The sequence below is a fragment of the Perna viridis genome, chromosome 5, assembly GCF_037379345.1.
Source record: "Perna viridis isolate PV_CMFRI_1.1 ecotype Kerala chromosome 5, ASM3737934v1, whole genome shotgun sequence".
NCBI lineage: Eukaryota > Metazoa > Mollusca > Bivalvia > Mytilida > Mytilidae > Perna > Perna viridis.
Window position 1 is genome coordinate 42,437,971 of NC_142449.1, and position 20,039 is coordinate 42,458,009.

A 20,039-nucleotide genomic window follows, 5' to 3' on the forward strand; every position below is an offset into this window, starting at 1 on the left:
GTAGTCCAAGGATAAATACTAGACAAGAAAAATAGACACACACAACGAAGAACATGAAAGAACCAAAAATAATACGTACAAAGAAACGGAAGTAATTAATCAACCTAGTCGCCAATAAAAACTGGAAGCATGGACCGGGTGCATCGGAAGATGTGTATAATTGGTGCCCATCGATATGTCTTGAGTCTGATTAAACACCTATCTACTTAACTGTCAATCAAAAAAGTCAACATTAAGCTGATTTTTGTGTTGGCTCCATTGCTAATTTTCACAAATTAAGATTTTTCTCTGTCTCAAAAAGTAACTATTATTATATTTCTGTCTGTTCCCTTTATTCCATTTTTGACAGATTCCGCTAGAAGCTTAGTTCCCTTGATTACTCTTTGTAACGGTGGTCATGTTTTTTTTTTTCGATGGATAAAAAATCTCCAAATCAGTTCTTTGCAGAACGCCTTAAGGAACATTCATACCAAGTTTGGTTTTAATCAGGTAAGAAGCACTCCAGTTAAGAATCACGCAAAATGTGATTCATGGTTAGAAAGCCTACATGTTTTTATGTTTGATATTTTGTTTAAAATGCTTGAGTAAACAGAAAATATTATGTGCCTTTTCGTGGAACCCTTGTAAATAAGAATGGACTATATAATTCAAAACTAATGGGAATAACTGTAAATGACACTAAAATACTATCGAAACTGCTTAATTTTCAATGTGGATTATCTCTTAAGAGCAGTCAGATTAGAATGAATAAAAATACATTTCATAATATAGACCTATAAAGCAACTTTATAACAGAAATAAAAATGTGTAGCCTGTTTGAGGGTGTATTACAAATAACAAAATTTACATGACTCTTACAAAGACTACTACTTAAAAGTAGTGTCAGAGGAAAATTGAAGACCCTTTGGACCAGGTGCGCTAAATGAAAATAGTAGTGTTGACTAACGTGTTTATAGTTCTTCAATTTATTGTTTGTCCTCTGAAATTTGTAGTGATACATATATAATAAACTGCTATTACCAGGGTTACTATCAAGAAGAAAGGACGATTTATGACAAAACGCATAATTTATTAAGAGTAATCAAGGGAACCAAGGTTATAACGGTAATCAAAAGAATGTAGTCCAGGGACAAACCAGACATGGAAAACAGACATACACAACAACATAAAGTAACTAAAATCATACATACAAAGTAACAAAAGCAAATGAGCAACTCGGACTCCACTAAGAACTGGAAGCATGGACCAGGTGGACCGGTAGGGTAAGCGTCCTCTGCTTATTTTTGAAAGATTGGAATGTCAATAATCATAAACAACAAAATTGGTTCAATCAATTACTTTTAGTGACGAATAATTGACTTCATATATATCATTGTCATCATGTGTCTTTAATGGTTTTCAGAATTTAAGTTATTAATATTAACAACAGTTATATTTAATATTACAACACAACAAGTAACAATTAATTTTACCGAACATTTTGATTATTAAACCGGTGAATGATGATTAAGAAAAAAACTTTATATTCGAATAAAAGTTTGATCGTAGAAATAAAGTTTTTAATAAAAATAAGAGTCGATCTGGATGATTTCTTGTGAGTCTGAATGATTATGCTAAAGCAAACTTATCTCCGAATAACTAAAGGAAATTAACTATGATTTATAATGTAACCAAAACAATATAAACGACTGAGAAATTATTATCGTAATACACATTGAATATTGTCAAGGATGATTGTTTCAAATAATGCGGAAAGTTTGCCCGTAGGTGCCGTTTAAAACAAAGTGTAGAATGCTGTCATTGCTTAATGTTCACTACTATACTGCATTTGACCAAAACATTTTTAGTTTTAGTCTATTCGATTAAACACAATGTTTGACAAACGCGTTTTTGTGATGGGTACAACTAATATGGACAAAAAAATGAACAGTTCATGCACAGTTTTCAAGCCAATCTTTGTTTTTTGCACGAACGCTAGCATTTGCTTGCTGACATTAAATGAAAAGTGATTTTTAGTCTTTCAAGTACGCATTGGCAAGGTTGCAACGTCACAGTAAAACAAAAGTGGTTTCAAATGCGCGTACATTATTAAATAACATATAGCTAAGAAGGTGATACAGTTTGTTACCCCGAGTAAATGTCAATATATGATAAGACTTTGTTTTTGTTTGTTTGTTTTATTTGGTTTTTTTTATCTGTTATACAATTATTTAGTCATACTGTTACCGTAAGTCTTTACGAGGCAGAATTAACAACAAAAACAAAACAAAAATAAAACATGTCAAGAATGCAGTGTATGGAAAACTATCAATAATGACATAAATTCTCAGTTTCCAGTTCCAAACTCAGTCATTGTTTAATTTGATAATACAATTCGAAATTTTTAAATACAGACTTGTAGTAGAGTTTGGCATTTTAACTAAAAAATATTTATATGTCGGCTGAATTTCATTTATTAATGGATGCAAATTTATGCTCATTTTCTCCGCGGGACTCAAACTCGTGCCACCGTGACATCTATGGCAGCACCGCACACTCAAAGTCCTGCGCCCTATACCACTCGGCCTGCTAGGGCGCCGCACTTTGTAGCCTAGCTTGCCGAGTGGTCTAGAGTGCTGAATTTGTGGCATCATACCGATACGAGTTCGAGTCCCGCGGAGGGAACGACCAAAAATTTGCATTGCAAATTTGAAAGTTCTAAGATAGTTGGAAGTTTTCAGACCCTTCTATACTTTCGTTATTTTCCCTGTATCAGTTTGATCCGATGGAGCAGTGTAGCGAATAGAATCGTCACATTCTGACAAACGTCTTAATATGTTCAACATCAACAAATGATGGTAAAATTTGCATTGAATATTTCGGATAACCGCTATCTTTCTTCAGCATAAAACTAACAAAGTTCAAGATCAAAACAAAGATTCTGAAGCTGAATCACGCAGTTGATGATTTTACCTTGATCAAAAGGCACACATGAATAAATGATTAGGAATCTCAATGAGAACGAGGACGGGGTGTGTTATATATAGAGAAAATATTACTAAAGTTTTCTCCGGATTGAATTTACGAGAAAAAGTAATTCATTGTTAGGTCTTGATCTAAAGCTGGTTAATGGGAGTAAGCCTGGACGCATTGACACTGAATGCAAAGCATTATTACAGTACATGTAGATAAATACCCATAGGCACAGCCTGGACGCATTGACACTGAATGCAAAGCATTATTACAGTACATGTAGATAAATACCCATAGGCACAGTGTTAAACGAGATTGGACAGGTATGTGTTTTGTCTAAATCCGAACGGGGGCTAGGGTATTCTACCCACAGAGAAATTGGGTTATGTGCCCCAGGTGGTGAAATGGGTACCACTGATATGCTGCGTGCTAGGGTCGTCAGGCCATAAAATAGAAAACCTAATCAAACCAAAGTGGTGAACCGTATGGGGAAAAAGACCACATTCCTCGTATGTTAAGAAAAACAGCTATGGTATTCAACAGTGGCTAAATTGCCCGACCTTGCCTATACCTCTCCCTATTTCTAGCGGCAATTAGTTGACACTAATATCCTTAGTGGCCCATCTTATTTTTCATTTTATCATCATTTTCATGGTTTAACGCCCGACCAGCGATATTTCAGCTGTATTAAGGCGATGAACATGAAACGGATGAATAGCTGATATATGAAATGATGATGAAATAAAAAAATGGGATAGGACGCAAGGATAACAGGGACGTCAAATTTTGATTGCAAATGGAAACAGGGAGAGCAATTGGGTATAGTCGGGAAATTTAGCCTTATGTGGTGGAGCCAAAAGATTCCTTCTCCGATAGAATACCTCAGCAGGGTTCTGAGCACTATTTCGTCGCCTATTGCGACAAGCCTAGTGATGCTGTGGGCCTATTCTTTTGACGCTCGGATCCGCACAGGACAGAAAGCGGTGGAAAATCAAAGGTTACGGTAAAACTTCTTGACCTAATTTTGAAGCTCTTGTTATCAGAAAGAACGTTTTTACCCTTTTATGCAATACATATTGAAAATTTTAAGTCAGTAAAAAAACTGTGGTGAACTTTTTTTTTTTATTTCTCTAATAAGTTTGAGTGATAACATGCTAAAAACATTTACACTACGTTTTAACGACATCACAACTTTTGCAAAACTGTGCACAAGTTTGTAAAGAATCGTACACATTCTTAACAGTGTGATTGGCCGCCGAACGACCTTATGTTTATACAATTCACATAAACTTAAAACTGTTAAGGTAGCATTTAGAAGTAGACACCTCTCCCTTAACCTAACTGGACAATATTGACTTTTTGAAGATTCGATACATGAGCACGTGAGTTCAGTGCACCGTGTACTGGCCCAATCCCGTTTGGACTTGAAAATCGGTTCTATTCAGACAGGTGTTAGGATATACGAGGTTCAAAATACATTTAAATTGATGTAAAGGAACTTATAAACAGCATCTGGTTTAGATAGATTTTCAATTTACTGAGCATAGGTTTTAGACAGATTTCACTGAACAAATCCATAAAATCTTCAGACGCTGTCTATGGTGAAAGTAATTCAATGTGTAGAAAGAAAAAGCCAAAAAAGAAACAATGCTTTTCATATCAACAAAAGATATATTTTACGCACAGATGGTATTCAGATTTGTATTTTTGAAATAAATATTCACTTCCCATTCAAATCAACCACAACAACGATACGAAGTCTTACAAAGTTCCACAATTTATAGAAAGGTGTAACAACCGAATGAAACATTATAACTAGTTATACAGTCTGTAATTCTGAATGCTTAATAAAAGAATCTGTACCGCTGACGATGTTTCTGTCCGCAGCAAAGAATGGACAACAAAAATACAGTGCATTTACTCGCGTAGAGGTATTATTCAAATGTGGATTTAAAACAAAAACTTTCAGGTCATGTATAAATCCTTAAGTATCCGCTACTTTGAGCAACAGACGGTTAATATGCTAGAGTTTCTCTTTTACAACATACTCATATGAATCGGAGTTGTTTCAAAATCTTTTAAAAACCAAGACAAAAAGATAAAGAAGCTAGTTTCTCTACCTTTCATATCGACACGTTGACGATGCTTTATCCATTAAAATTATGAATTTGGGGAATTATTTCTGTTTCTTTATCCACCAAAACTAAAAATCAGACAACCAATACAGTTTCCTCTGCGTAATATTTGGATCTCTTTCTCGATTTCAACGACAGTAGTCTTTTAAGTATCTCAATACAGATGAAATATGACAAACGAGTCCATTTTTATTTTTAAATCATAAATTTACCTTTCATATTCAGTTAAATACCAGCTGCCCAAGTATATGGAACTGTTATTTCTATAGAAAGTTGTTTAGAAATGCCACAGCTCGTAGCCACTTTTCTGACTGCTTAGTAAGACATCGTTGCACAGGGACTGGCGTTCTGGTTATAAATAATACTTCTAATATGCTGTTTGAAAATGTTTTATGTCAGATATCCTGATCTTATTGAGAAACATTCTGTTTCTAACAAAAAGGTAATTGTTTATGGATTTTCATAATATCATCAATAAATCTTCTGTGCAGTTTGACTGCTAAACTTGTCCACTGACAGCTTTGTGTTGTCTGTCTGTATTGTAATATACCGTAACAAGCCATTAACCGTATTGGAAGCGGGCTATTTTATTCAAAGATAAAAGAGAGTTTAATGTTTTTTGACATGCACGAATTTATTTTACAAAAACTTGCTCGTTTGGTTTTGTTACTTTATATGTATTATTTTAGTTACTGTGTGTTCTTTGTTGTGTATGTCTGTTTTCTATGTCTGGTCTTTGTCCCTGGATTACAATTTTTCGATAATCCCTAAAACCTTTGTTCCATTGAATACTCTGGGATGGACAAAAATGCTTAGCATGATGGAATCTATCCGTGGTCAAATGTTTGTATTAATCTGTAAATGTTGGATTTACTGCCCTACTTCTACATCCTTTTGCTTTTTTTTAATATTACTTTTTTAAATTCTCCTTAGAATCTATTGGACAGAATTCAAAGAAAACTGAATTTTCTCTCGGTTTGAGCGTTAGGATAGGAATTTTTATCCAAGACAAATATGGCAACTTTTACAAAAAATAGGATGTTGCTTATCAAGTCAGGTGAGCGATTCTTTAAAGCCTCTGACTAGTTTTCTTAATTTTGAAGGATAACAATTTACATGGATATTTACAAAGTTTTGTTTGAATGTTAGGTGTCTGAAAATTTTTGAAGTTTTAAACCTATTTATCTTTAAGGATATTGATATATTTCTTTAATCATGGACCTAACTAGAAAGAGGTAACCAAAGCATTGATACATCTCCGATTCTCTATTTAAAACATCTAAACCGTGAACGTTTATACAGATGCGCATATCAAATGTTCTATTCATTCTAACCACAAATATAAGTTGTTTTGTGTTTGACTAATATCGGGGAATTAACCAACTGACGATTGTTTCAATAAATACAGCTTTACTATAAAAGTAGATGATGTCGCCTTCTTCAAGAAATCATAAGACGTTACCCAATACTTGCGATCACTTAAACGTGTTAACGACCTCGCAACCTTGCAAAAACCTTGCTGATTCGTACGTCAATAGTCCTATACATTATATTATGGCAGGAATACTTACATAACAAAAGTATTATATTACAGTCAGCATTCGCATGATATGATGGACCTTATAGTATATACATTTTATATAGTGGAGTCCGAGTTGTTCATTTGATTTTGTTACTTTGTGTATGTCTGTTTTCCATGTCTGGTCTTTGTCCCTGGAATACATTCTTTTGATTACCGCTATAACCTTGGTTCCCTTGATTACTCTGATCAAAATTCGATTGGCATGGTTATCTGTGGGAAACTGCTTCAACTTTTACCTTATGGGAGTCTTCTTCAATCAAGCGGAAGATCAGAGATGATCAGGTTGGCTCGGAGTCAGAATTGGGTTTCATGGCTATCTGCGGGTAACTGCTTCAACTTTTACCGTATGGGGTTTTCCTTAAGCAAGCAGTAGATAAGAGATAGACAGGCTAGCTTGGAGTGAGAATTCGAGTGGCATGGTTATCTGTGGGTAACTGCCTCATCTTATACATGTACCTTATGGGATTCTACTTCAAGCAAGCGAAAGATCAGAGATAAACAGATTGGCTCGAAGTCAGAATTGAGTTTCATGGCTATATGCGGGTAACTGTTTCACCTTTTACCTTATGGGATTCTCCTTCAAGCATGTCGAAGATCAGAGTTACTCAGGTTTGCCCGCAGTCAGAATTCAGGTTAAACGCTTTATCTGTAGGTTGCCGCTTCAGATTTTCCTTCAATCGCGCGGCATATATATGTGGGAAATAGACTGGTTCGGAGTCAGAACTGTGGTGCGTTGCTGTCTGTTGGATTGTGCTTCTGTGAGCTGGCACATTAAAAATCAGACTCAGCTAGTAAGACTACTGTACAGATATAACGAGAATGGCTATAGTGTTTATGTCAAAGAGACAACAAACCCATGGGGTTGAAAAACGTCACTTACTAAATAGTCCATGATAGACGAAAGAAAAAAATGAAATTATGACACGCTGAACAAATCAGTTTTCATGATGCAGATAGTAACACTGTAAGGAACCACGAGTTCATGATGACGACCATAAAACTTCTGTAGAGATGACTTCAATCTTGTAACCCTGTTTCAGAAGCCTAATTGTAAGAAGTCTAGTGCGGTATAAAAAGTCTGAGTTTTACTGTAAGCTCTGGCATAACGTGTGAGTTGTAATATGAAAACTTCATACGCAGGTGCTGAAGGGATGTTGCCACAGATGAAAAGAAAGTTGACAATACGGAATGAAACGTCATCGCGTTTGTCGTATAGTTTAGTCAATTGTTTTCCTTTACCACCGATCTCTTAGTGTAGGTCAAGATATGAGGCTGACTTCACAGTGTCTGTAGTATCCATTATCTATATTTTCCCGAAACTAGGGTTATTGAATAATACGTCATCTATATAGCGGAAACAGAGATTAAAGGACCTATCTAAACGATGTTCCATCTTTTTGGATCAGATCAGCTATAAAGTCAGCCTCATAAGAGTAAAGGAATAGGTCAGCAAGTAGAGGAGCACAGTTTGTTCCTATTGGAACGAATCCCATTTAGTCATCGTTCGGGAATTAACACCACCAAATTCCTGACAGTTTATCAACACTTTAATCAACAAGATCATTCAATCCTCTCCATGAAAGTTCGTATTTTATTAAAAAAATTACCATCCTACGAACAGTCCCGTTCTAAGTAAAAACTATCGTAGGAAAAGAGAGGAATACTGGATACGCAGACTAGGTACTGCAATACCTTACAGATGCAATGACAACATCAAAAGTATAGGAAACCTTTCAAGCCAATAAAACAATAGTATATATGTTATGAATTTATTTGACAAAAATCCAAGACGGGAAAGGAGCATGGCCATCGTCACTATACGTCATCTAAGTTGCATGATATCTCCATAGATGTTAAACCCCCTTTACAAAACAAGTCTTGACACTCCTGTTTCTGACCCCACCTCATCATTATACAGAATTGTTGCCATCATTTCGGATATTGGTTTCAACAGACTCTTTAAACCAGATTGTGTGAAAAGTCAAGATGAAGAAAAACGATCATTTCTTCCACTACCGTTTGTAAACAAAGGTATAGATGCAATTAATTTGGCTAACATCCTCCATCACACAAACGTTACCAACAAAATTCCCCCATATTTCAAAGACAAATCCATAACAATTATTTCATATTCCTATACTTCACCCATAGAATCCAAAATTTTCAATTATAAAAGGCTATTGCAGAACCTCGAGATTGACGATTTCAAGGCTAAACCACCTGACTGTTCTTGCAAAACATCTCCTTTCAAAATACCGTGAACCACACTCCATAAATTGGAATTATAACTCTAAAGTTCTTATGGATGCCGTCAAGGACTATGCAAGAAAATGGATAAAACGAGAACAAGACATTGATTCTCTGTCAGAGTGGTTAAAGGCCGTGAGGTCTTTAATTTTGAAACGAATGAAAGTTTTAAATAGGTCAATGAGTGCCAATGCTATATCAATTTTCAAAGACCCCGATGTAGTAAAAACATTGTCTACTATGCAAGACAAATATGTTGTCGTACCAGCAGACAAAGCCCAAAACAACATTGGTTTTGTCTGCAAAACGTTCTACATTCAATGTTTCTTATCAGAGGTAGACATAGAAAATAATAGCAGTGATAAGACCTATACTGCTACCACTCTCTCCAAAGAAGAGATTGTGGAAAACCATAAATCTGTGCTATCCTCTTTTGGTCTCTCTACCAAGGACGATGATTGTGATTTACCGTCTATGTACTGGATTCCTAAACTCCACAAGAATCCATACAAAGTTTCATAGCTGGATCTGCAAAATGCACCATCAGACCTCTTTCAAAACTTTTAACTTCTATACTCAAAACTGTCAAAGAGGGTCTGCAGTCTTACCACAACACTTGTTACTCCCGTAGTGGTATTAATTCCATGTGAATCCTGAAAAATTCGAAAGATCTTTTGGAGACAATCAGTTCAAGACTATTATCTGAATATAATAGCATTAAAACCTATTATTTTTCAACACTGTATACTTCTATTCTCCATGCTCAGTTAAAATCCCGACTTAAAAACATTATACATCGTTGTTTTTTTTCCAAAAAAAGATGATACACCTAGATACAAATATATAGTTCTTGGTAGATATTCCTCATACTTTGTAAGAAATAATTCCAAATCATCTTCCAAATATACAGAGGAAGATGTTTACAAAATGCTGGAATTTTTAATCGACAACATATTTGTCCAGTGTGGTGGACGTGTTTTTCAACAAATGGTCGGCATTCCAATGAGGACAAATTGTGCTCCTTTACTTGCTGACCTATTCTTTCACTCTTATGAGACTAACTTTATAGCTGATCTGACCAGAAAGAAAGAATATCGTTTGGCTAGATCCTTCAATCTCAGTTTCCGCTATATAGATGACGTATTATCTTTAAACAATCCTAATTTCGGGGATTTGATACATCGCATCTACCCAAAAGAACTTGATTGATTGATTAATTGATTGTTGGGGTTTAACGTTCGAGCAGCAATATTTCAGCTATATCGATGAACATGAAATGGATGATAAAATGAACATCAAATGATGATGAAATGAAAAAAAGGGATGGGACACAAGGATAATAGGGTCGACAAATTTTGATTGCCACAAGAAAAAGGGAGGGATGGGTAAGGTCGGGCAATTTAGCCTCCTGTGGCGGAGCGCAAAGGTTCCTTCTCCTATCGAATACCACAGCAGGGTTCTTTAACGTGCGAGGAACGTGACATCTTTCCCAACACGGCGAATGACTATGGTTTGTGGTCAGGTTTTCCGTATTATAGCTTGACAACCCCAGCATGTAACACGTCAGGGATACCCCATTCCACCACCTGGGGCACACATCCCAGTTTCTCTGTGGGCAGAGCGCCTAGAACTTAAGATAAAGAATACTACAGACAATGTGAAGTCAGCCTCATATCTTAACCTACACTTAGAAATCGATGGTAAAAGAAAACTGTTGACCAAACTTTACGACAAACGTGGTGACATTTCATTCAGAATTTCAACTTTCCTTTCATCTGTAGCAACATCCCTTCGGCACCTGCGTATGGAGAGTTCATATCACAACTTATACGTTATGTCAGAGCTTGCCGAAACTACGCAGACTTTTTGTATCGCGCTAGAACTCTAACAAATAGGCTTTTGGAACAGGGTTATGTTGCTACAAGATTGAGGTCATCACTACAGAAGTTTTATGGTCGTCATCATGAACTCGTGGATCGTTATGGTGTATCCATCTGCACCATCTGATTTATTCAACGGGTCATAGTTTTCCTTTCCTCGTTTGTCTACCCCGTACTTGACTTTTTATGAGCAACTCGGTGGGTGTTTCTAGAAAAGTAGAGGACGCTTATCCTACCGGTGCACCTGGTCCGTGCTCCCAGTTTTTAGTGGAGTCCGAGTTGCTCATTTGCTTTTGTTACTTTGTATGTATGATTCTAGTTACTTTATGTTCTTTGTTGTGTGTGTCTGTTTTCCATGTCTGGTCTTTGTCCCTGGATTACATTTTTTGATTACCGCTATAACCTTGGTTCCCTTGATTACTCTATTAAACTCTCTCGTCCTAAAACGTGGAATTATCAGTTATAGGATTTTATATCAAGAAGGGTGTTCAGATGTAACTGTTGATTGATTCATTGTTGCGGTTTAACAGCAATATTTCACCTATATTCAGGCGGTGAACATGAAATGGATGATACAATGATGATGAAATGAAAAAAGGAATGGGACACAGGGATAATGGGGTCGACTAATTTTCCGCTGGAAATACCGAGGTGGGTAGGGTCGGGCAATTTAGCCTCCTGTGGTGGAGCCCTATGGTTCCTACTCTGAGAGAATACCACAGGAGGATTTTTTTTAACATGCGAGAAATGTGATATAGCAGAAGCTTTTGCCATTTTTAATATTTTGTTACCATCATACACCATATTTAGCCTTATCCTCTTATTCAACTTATTTGTGGGTTGCACATAATCCAAGGTTGGATACTATCCAACTTACTCCGATTATTTTTACATATTAAGTAGATTAAATGTACCCTGTACCCCAATCACCCCGGTAGGTCTTCAAGTTTATATAAATATAAACCTATGACATGTTAAAGTCATTAAATGTATTAAACACAATCAAATAGATGTAGAAAAAATAAACACCAGGAAAAATTAAATTAAATACCAACCTAAAATTAAATTGCAAGTCACTTGGTTTTTTAAATAACGTGGATATCTGATGCGATCTACTGGCGTTAAATATATTACATAGTAAAATTGTACCTTTTATATCGCACTCGAAACCGCTATTAGGTACATGTGTGTGCTTCAAATTTCATAGCGCAATGATAATAATTAAAAAGCTTAGGAGATAACAGATAGTTCATTATTTATAAATATGATAAGATATATTAAACGAATTTTGATTACCGCTAGAATCTTGATTACTCTTTTCTGCCAAACTGTTTCATATATATACGGAATGCAGGCCATTTAAGTCAGTGGTTTCAAAGGGGTGTAAACTATCAGCACATGACATCCTGGTTGGTGGTCTCATTGGGAAAATGAAGAACAGTACAGATTTTTCTTTGAAACTTTAACTATTTAGTCCCTCATGAAAATCAAAAGTGCTCGCACTCATACATTTTGCAAGAATATGACATTTTTGAAGAATTTTGATTCAAACTAATGTGCCGCATCCATCATATGATAGTTATATTAAAAAAATTAGCATTTCAGTCATTAATTTTAGACGCTCATGGAAATTAGAAGAGCTCGCACTCGTACATTTTGCAAGAATATGACATTTATAAGGAATTTTGACTCAAATTAATATGTCACAGCCACTATGTGATAAATATATTGAAAAATTTAGCATTGCAGTCATTAATTTTAGCCCCTCATGGAAATTAAATGTGCTACCCTTAATACATTTTGCAAGAATATGACATTTTTAAAGAATTTTGACCTAAATTAATGTGTCATAGAAACTACATGGTAGTTATATTGAAAATTTTAGCATTTTAGGCTTTAATTTTAGATCCTCACAGAAATTGAAAGTGCTCGTACTCATACATTTTGCAAGAATATGACTCAAACTAATATTTCACAGCCACAATATGATAGTTATAATAACAAATTTAGCATTTTAGTCATTAATTTTAGATCCTCATAGAAATTAGTAGTGTGGGCACTCATACATATGCTGGAATATAATATTTTTGAAGAATTTTGACAGAAATATATGTGTCAAGTCACCCACATGATAAGTGGGATTTGGCAATTTACATTAGTCACGCAGTTTCATTAATTAATCGCGGACTTCCTGTTCTATATTACGTCACACTGAATACAAAGAAACTGTCCAGGGGTATGACAGTTTAGAACAGCCTTTCGTATTTTCTTTGTCACGACTCAGGACAGTTTCTGTCAGGATCTGTCAGGGAATAGGGCAAAATGTGTCCGGACCCACGACAGTCTCTGTCAGAATTTCTGTTCTATCTGCTGTCGTAGAATAGTTTTCCTGACAGATTCTGACAGAATTTAAGAGAGGTTAGAAGTGATCGAAATTGTACATAGAAAACATAGTTCTGGCTTTATCGGCGTTTAGCATAGCTGATCATGAATTAAAAATCCGTCATTCATAGCGGGGTGAGTTACTGCAAGTCTCAGGAGTATATGTCCTGTTAAGCAAGTAAATGTATACATATCTTGGCATAACGATTCAAAGCTGATCGCCACTGTTTTCCTTAAATATTTCAATGGTTTGATTCACAATTTTCATCCATAGTATTTTGTTTGGAAAGAAGTCATCTGAAAGGTAGTCTTCCAGAAACAGCGCCAGGTCATGTTAAGTTAAAGAAATTCAAATGTCATTGAATTATTGGATGATAATTTACTACATTCATTCGTCAGTATTTGGTACAAACGAAGATTGAAAATTTGTTTATGGGTATTTGTAGATCACAGTCTATCAAAACAGACAATAGTTTTGTTCTATCAATGAAACCTTCAACTGACCACAGACCTACCTTGCTATGACATGTATCGGAAGGACTACTCTTAAAAAAAACGAAGTGTAAATCGATTGCAATATCTTTGAAACACTTCAAGCAATTACTTTTATCGCGAAGAGATGGGACCACATGATTCACACGCAAATAAAGCTGTTTAAAGTGAAATACGCTTCCAAATTGTGCATTTTGTTAAAGAGTCCATTCCTTTTGAATTTTACACCGATTGTATATAGTGAATGCAGTTTCTGTTTGAGTTTACCGGTTGCGTTTGCTGGACGGTTGTTAGTATTTTCTCCTGCATCTATCAATATTCCAGCATAAGTGATGTTTTGCTTCCTCTCGATGTTCCTTTCCTCTATCGCTTACCCTGGACTTGGTTTTTTATGAGCAACTCGGCGGGTGTTTCTAGAAAAGCTGATGACGCTAACCATACCGGTGCACCTGGTCAATGCGCCCAGTTTTTAGTGGAGTCCGAGTTGATCATTTGCTTTTGTTACTTTGTATATATTATTTTAGTTACTTCGTGTTCTTTGTTGTGTATGTCTGTTTTCCATGTCTAGTCTTTGTCCCTGGATTATATTCGTTTGACTTCCGCTAGAACCTTGGTTCCCTTGATTACTCTTTCATGTCATCAAGTTTAAGTTGACTGCTTCCTTCGTTTATATTGTATCTCTTCTTTGGTTTGAACATCTGAAAACTGATCTTTGTAGCATTATACTAAAGTCTCCACATTTTACGACATAAACATGAACTACAACTAATAATACCTGAATACCATTTACCGAAGAACTAAGTAGTGTTGTGTCGTCAGCTAAATGAATTGACGTAATAAGAAAACTTCATAGTTAGTAGGTAATAATTCATAAATTTGTGAAAACAGCAAAGAGCTGACAGAACTCGCCCTTGTCCTACATCTTTCTCTCTACGAAAGATTTGACTCGTTACGCCGTTATATTGCACATGAACAGTTGTTGTTTTGTAAGACTTGAAGATAAGGTTCCACAATTTTTCTCTGATACCTATGTCATTCAGTTTATATAGCAGTCCGTCTTGCCACACTCGATCAAATGCTTTATCGTTGTCTAAAAATGCTGCGTACACGACAGAGTTCCTTTCAATACAATATCTTACTGTTTATTTAAGTGTAAAAATTGCAGGAATAGCCCCATGATCTATCACAATGCCGCATTGTAAAGAGTGTGGAATCGCATTGTTATGAGTTTCAAGGAACGTTTAAATAAAAGTCAGTAGATTTTTTTTAGTTAGGTCGTATGACCTTAGTTTCTTTGGAACTAACAAACTTTTACCGATCTTGACTGGTGACAATTTTATACTGCCCATTTGTGTTGAAATATGCCGGAAATAATGAACCGTAATGGAAGCGGGTGATTTAGCACGCTATAGAACCTAGTTTAACCCACCTTTCATTCTGAAATGCCTGTACCAAATCAGGACCATCGTGGTGGTTTCCAACATTCCGTTTTTTATCCAGATTATTACATTTGTTATGACGACTTTCCATTTGACTATTCAGTTTGACTAGTACGTAGATTCTATCAGTTCGGCAATTTAGTTATTAATATACTAGTAATTTAACAATCGTGATATAATGATGCTACATGTAATCCAACCTTTATCCATATTTTAGAACATTATTACATGTGTGTATTATTTGAGCGATAAGCACGACTTTAATGCTTTGATAAGTAGCAGATATAGTAACATATAATAAGTTGATACAATCTGCACAATATTACAAGTACGTGAAAACAATTCGTTCGCAAAGCCATTTGTAAACCGTGTTGAAAAAAATACATAAAAATACTAAACATATATATAATAAATTATTGGTAATTTCGATATTCTGTACACGTGTTTTCAAGAGAAACCTCAAATCAAAACATTACAATCAACTATCTATTCAAAATGCATTGACAATTGATGTACTTAAGAAGATGCCTGTTAATTTAACGCAGAATTTTGGGTTTAATCGGAGTTTGGTTAAGACGAGTTCGTTTTCCTTTTTCGTTTTCATACCCGTCAAGAAGTTCCGAACAGCGTTTGACGTTCCGAAGTCATTCTAGACGCTGCAGCCAACCCTCTCAGAAAATACAAAAATCTTACAAACTCGGGAAAATGTGAATGATTTTACCCGACATTTTATTTGTATCATGTCCGACAAATACGAAAGGCCTGTCTGCAGTGGTAAGTAAGAGAGGAAATGAACGTCTGTCGCTGCTTGGAGTTTGACCCTTCAGATGTTTCAATTAGTAAGTAAATCTTCAATTCAAAAGATAATCTACGTATTGGCCTTTAGTAAATCCGATAATCTATATTGATTTCATTCATAAATTTAAATTTATTGCATATTACTCCAGTTGTTTCTTACAATGGTAAGTACTTGTTATTGATATTGTGAAAGTGAAGACGATCGAAGCTCTTAATTCCTCCTTCAATTTCTGCGTAAATATTGGCTGAAGGAGTTTTACACAAATGCAGTTAGGAAACGCATTATAGCCTTTAATTTCAGAATCACTGTGTGGTAGAAGGGTAATCGCTTGAAGCCTTACTATATTCACTTTTTGAACGGAATGAAAAAAATAACAAATGTTACACATGACAGATACTGAAATATACACTTTTGACTATAGATGCTGATACTTTAAGACCATTGTTGTTCATAAAATTGTTCGTAATATTTTACCATTCGATACTTTGATATTATCACATCTCAATGCAATTGAGAAGTGTTAAGAAACTTTAAGGCAAAGGGTAACCTGTAAGAGAAATAAATACCAAAGCTGTCATGCAATATCGATCTTTAAATACCACTAAAAAGTTAATCAAAGTGTATTCCTACCTTGTAGACAAAGTTCTGTCTCAATCACGGTCTAAGGGCACGTTGAAGACGTCATCTTCACTTCTACTTCTCCTGCATATCAGGCATGACAGGAGCAACTTTATTGATTTTCCTCGAAAAGCAGAGGTAATTAACCTACCGGTGCACTTGGTCTATCATCTTGATCTAGTATTTATTATTTCATGAGTGTTTTCTTCACATTCCTTTGTTGCATGAGTCTCAGATTTCGTTTTTAACCGATTGACATTGAGATTACCCTTCGAGTACCAATTTGAAGCGAAAGAAGGTGTGAGTTTATAGCTAGACTGACATAAAGAAAAATTGTAAACACTTTATCTCAATAGCGAATAGATATGTTTTAGATTATTATTCCTTACTATAGACATTGACACAGACATACATTTCATATTTCTTGGGAAAATTTTGGGAAATATATGTGTACATGTAACATAAGCTCTGTGGCCGTGGAAGACGTTGTGGTTATTGTGGTTATTCTGTTGTCCTTCACATATTTTGGTTGTCAGTTAGCCCTTATACATCAGCATTATAGCAAGTAAGCGATAGCTTTATATAAATACTAACATAGCAAATGGGTTTCATGTAGAAAAATTATTATCGATCCTCCCTTTGTACACAATACCGACCATTAGGTGAAATATACGTATATTTAAATTATTAAAACATTAAAAGACTTTAGTCCGACTTAAGTTCATTGGAAGGGAGGGTATAAACTAAGAGGTAATATAATTTAGAAATACAAATGTAAATGACTACTTTGAACTAAGCCACACATACTGATAAATTTAAAGTTATGAGCTAAAGTTGAATGTTGATCGATATCCACCCATCCCCCTTGAATGTTCTAATGTTGCTGATGAGACTGGGATTACTCCTCGAAGTATTATACTGTACATAAAATGTGCAATATTTATATATAAAAGCTATCTTTGTACAAGTGTCCGTATTTATAGCTGGGCTCATTACATTTCGGCTGATTGTGGAGTGGGGCGTGGCTGGGGAGGTTTAACAGGTGTTAAATTTGGGCTAAAGATGTTGTCACATATTGACCAAAAGAAAATTTTACTTGTACCGCTAAAATAGCAAAAAAAAAATCATTGAATAATAAGATAGTGTAGCTGGATATTTTCACATCTTAATATACTTAATATGGCCATTTTGTAATTAAGTTGTTTTATGGGTCTATATCATGAAATATTTATTCATACATTCAAATCTGTCTGCTCTTATGAGATAATCAACATTGAAAATCCAATTAATTATATTGTATTTGAGTGTCGTTTACAGAGTTATCTCCCTTAAATTTGAAATCTTTTCAATACCGCCACATTCTGATTGATTGATTGATTGATTAAATTTACTTATATGAAAGTGTAATAATTGTCGTTTTGGCAGCAAAACCATATCATTTGCAGGTTGGAAGACCATGCAAAAAAATAAATATAATAATGAAAAAAAGCGAAAAAGAACAACGTAAAAAAAAAAGAAAAACATTACGTCCATATTTTCACATGTTTGCATAAAATACATAAAATTGTGGACTCTAATAGTAAAACAAATAGAAAAATCAATTATGAAGATAGATTTAACATCAAGATTAAAATAACATTTGGACAGATACACTGGTATCTTTCGGTGCATTGTTTCCGGGGCCTAAACACACCCTTACATACATACATGTATACAGTAATTAAACGCGATGTTTTCGTGTCCTCGGAACATAGCGACTTTACAAAGTGTAAATCATCACCGAAACTTGTCATTAACAGAGTTTTCGGTGCAGACATGGTCCTAATCCTAACAGAGATTATAATCTCTTGGAAAGTACATCATCTATAAAATATTTGAAGTATGTTCTCAAATATCCTCTTTGCACGCTGTGAACTATTGATTTGATTGGTCTCCTCAGAAATGTCATATTAGATCAATTATTCATTAAATTCCTATTTTTTACACAGATAGGTCGATGTTAACAGGAAAATGATAGCATAATTAAACAGACACGGGTGAAGAGGTGCAAGAATGCTGATTACCAATACTGTGTTGTCAAAAGCTTATCAGGAAGTGTGAATTCTGACATTGCACGAAGCACGAATAGAAAAAATAAGCATATAGATATTTTCAGGAATTTATTTTTTTAAAAGAACAGGCTTTAAACTATCAAAATAATCGAAAACGATAAATTTACTTGCAGGGCCGGCTGTAATAATTATTATTTCCGTTTGAACTCATTTTTCTATAATTCGGAAACATTACACTATCGTGTGAGTACAATCTCCGAAATATACATTTTATTTTATTTATTTTTTAAATCTCCAGTAAATTATTGGTCCTGCGTTGACTTTTATAGCATATTTGTTGCTTTGTGATATTAAGTTAAAGACCAAATACGAAATTTTCAACAAATTATTGATAAATGATACATGCTTGGAAGTAATTGTTTGTTCATTTCATTTCATTTGTCGATTTCGGATGTTTGTCCACTATTTTCAAGTTGTCTGCTGCGCTTGCCGGATGATAATTGGTTAGAAATGAATGATTTCGCCCTTATGCCAACAGTGTTTGATAAAGTTGGTCATAAGTATGTCGTCGTGTCGTCGTGTCATTACTTGACGTTTATGTTGATTTTGGAGAAGTGTCATCGTTCTGTTACCGTGGGTGTTATTACTTTTGTAGTCGGTGCCTTCAAGAGCTTTCTTAAAGGTGTTTTTACACTAATTGAAGTCATTTTGGTGATCTTAATTTGTAAGTATTAAATTTTACTATTTTTATATAAAGGTTATATGGTGGTGCATTTGATGCTTTCTGCCATATCTCATTCACAACACCAGAATCGATTTGTTTATCGTTTCAAAGTTGTTTCTTTTCGCCTACGTGACATTTTATGAGCAACTCGGCGAGTGTTTCTACAAAAAGCAGAGGACGCATACCTTATCGGTGCACTTGGTTCATGCTTCTAGTTTAGAGGAGTCGGGTTGGATTTTGTTGTTTCCATGCGCGTGTGATTTTTGTTAATTTGCTTAGTTGTGTGTGACTATTTTCCTTACATGGATCGTTATCTATGGATGATTTTCTTTTTGATTACCGTTCGAATCCTGGTTCCCTAGATACACATGGCGGAAACAAGACAATGGTGAATTTCACATTTCTGGAGTCCTTCAAATAAATAGGTACCAGTATAGCATTGCATATCCCTGAGCGGGTGTACGTCAAAACATGGAGGACATAGAAATATAGTGCATTATTTTTTTCCTCTTTACAAACGAATGTTTTGTCAAAAGATATGAGCAATGATTTATTAAATAGAGCAAACATCACACTATAAGATGCCAATCTTTTTTTAAAAGAAAATCTAACATAATAACATACAAATGTTCCACTGAAAAGGTTGGTTTGATGAATGCAAAGCGAAAGTGAAAGTACAGAAAATGGCCATTTATATTTTAAGACTACTTTTCTGTCCGATCTTCGTGGACTCACCCT